Below are 2,447 nucleotides of genomic sequence, written 5' to 3'. Positions count from 1 at the left end.
AGAAGCAAGAAAAATTTCAGATAAATCAGCTAACCTTATACCTAAAGGAGCTAGAAAAGAACAACAACAACAAAAAATCCAAAATGAAATAGAAACTAAAAAACAATAGAATAGATCAATGAAACCAGGAGGTGGTTCTTTGCAATATCAACAAAACTAATAAACCTTTATCCAAACTTATCAAAAAGACAGAGAGGGACTAACATAAATAAAATCAGAAATGCAGGGGGAGAAAAAACAACTGACACCACAGAAATGCAAAGGATTATAAGAGAATATTATGAAAAACTATATGTCAACAAATTGGACAACACAGAAAAAATGGATAAATTCCTAGGAATATATAATCTCTGCACACTGAATCAGAAAGAAATAGGAAATTTGAACAGACCAATCACCTGTAATGAAATTGAATCAGTAACCAAAAAATTCCCAACAAACAAAATTCTAGGATCAGAAGGTTTCATAGGTGAATTCTACCAAACTTTAAAAAGAGTTAATACCTCTTTTTTTGCAACGGGTTTGCCGCCAGAGCATAGGTGTTGTGAAAACCACTGCTAAACCTAAACCAAAATGGGAAAGGAAAAGACTCACATCAACATCGTTGTCATTCAACACGTAGATTCAGGCAAGTCTACCACTACCGAACATCTGATCTACAAATGTGGTGGAATCGACAAAAGAACTATCGAAAAAATTGAGAAGGAGGCTGCTGAGATGGGAAAGGGCTCCTTCAAGTATGCCTGGGTCTTGGATAAGCTGAAAGCCAAACGTGAACTGATGTCTCCCCATGGAAATTCGAGACCAGCAAGTACTATGTGACCATCATTGATGCCTCAGGACACAGAGACTTCATCAAAAATATGATTACAGGCACATCTCAGGTTGACTGTGCTGTCCTGATTGTTGCTGCTGGTGTTGGCAGATTTGAAGCCAATATCTCCAAGAATGGGCAGACCCGTGAGCATGCCCTTCTGGCTTACACATTGGGTGTAAAACAACTTATTGTTGGTGTAAACAAAATGGATTCTACTGAGTCACCCTACAGCCAGAAGAGATACAAGAAAATTGTTAAGGAAGTCAGCACCTACATTAAGAAATTGGGCTACTACCCTGACACAGTAGCATTTGTGTCAATTTCTGGTTGGAATGGTGACAACATGCTGGAGCAAAGTGCTAACATGCCTTGGTTAAAGGGATGGAAAGTCACCCATAAAGATGGCAATGCCAGTGGAACTACACTGCTTGAAGCTCTGGATTGCATTCTGCCACCAACTTGTCCAACTGACAAGCCTTTGCGTCTGCCCCTCCAGGATATCTACAAAATTGGGGGTATTGGTACAGTCCCTGTGGCTTGAGTGGAGACTGGTGTTCTCAAACCTGGCATGGTGGTCACTTTTGCTCCAGTCAATGTTACAACAGTAACATTGTTGAACAGTAAAGTTGGTTGAAATACACCATGAAGCTTTGAGTGAAGCTCTTCCTCAGGACAGTATGGGCTTCAAGGTCAAGAATGTACCTATCAAAGATGTTCATCAAGGCAATGTGGCTGGTGATAGCAAAAATGACCCACCAATAGAAGTAGCTGGCTTCACAGCTCAGGTGATTATCCTGAACCATCCAGGCCAAATCAGTGCTGGCTATGCTCCTGTGCTGGACTGTCACACCGCTCACATTGCCTGCAAGTTCACTTGACCATCGTTCTGGAAAAAAGCTGGAAGATAGTCCCAAGTTCTTGAAATCTGGTGATACTGCCACTGTTGATATGGTTCCTGGCAAGCCCATGTGTGTTGAGAGCTTCTCTGACTTCCTCCTCTGGGTCGCTTTGCTGTTCGTGACATGAGACAGACGGTTGCTGTGGGTGTCATCAAAGCAGTGAACAAGAAGGCAGCTGGAGCTAGCAAGGTCACCAAGTCTGCCCAGAAAGCTCAGAAGGCTAAATAAATATTATCCCCAAAACTTGCCACCCCAATCCTAATCAGTGGTGGAAGAACAGTCTCAGAACTGTTTGTGTCAATTGGCCATTTAAGTTTAATAGTAAAAGACTGGTTAATGATAACTGCATTATAAAACCTTCAGAAGGAAAGGAGAGTGTTTTGTGGTCCATTTGTGTGTGTGTGTGTGTGTGTGTGTGTGTGTGTGTGTGTGTGTGTGGCAGGTTTAAGTTATTAGTTTTTAAAATCAGTACTTTTTAATGGAAACAACTTGACCAAAAATCTGTCACAGGATTTTGAGACCCATTAAAACAAAAGTTTAATGAGAAAAATAAATAAATAAAAAAGTTAATACCTATGCTTCTCAAACTATTCCAAAACATAGATGAGGAAGAAAAACTTCTAAACTCATTCTATGAGGCCAGCATTACCCTGATATCAAAACCAGATAAAGACTCTTCAATAAGAGAGAGAGAGAGAGAGAGAGACTACAGGTTAATATCTCTGATGAAC

At 40.4% G+C, this 2,447-nt stretch overlaps 1 pseudogene; it reads left to right on the top strand.

The window, feature by feature from the left end:
* Positions 1–573: 573 nt before the first annotated feature.
* On the top strand, positions 574–1,944 carry LOC115296071 (annotated as a pseudogene).
* The last annotated feature ends 503 nt before the right edge of the window (positions 1,945–2,447 follow it).

Source organism: Suricata suricatta, chromosome 1 (assembly GCF_006229205.1).
Source record: "Suricata suricatta isolate VVHF042 chromosome 1, meerkat_22Aug2017_6uvM2_HiC, whole genome shotgun sequence".
Lineage (NCBI taxonomy): Eukaryota > Metazoa > Chordata > Mammalia > Carnivora > Herpestidae > Suricata > Suricata suricatta.
The sequence above is the reverse complement of the archived record's forward strand: the minus strand, read 5'-3'. Positions and strand labels throughout refer to the sequence as shown.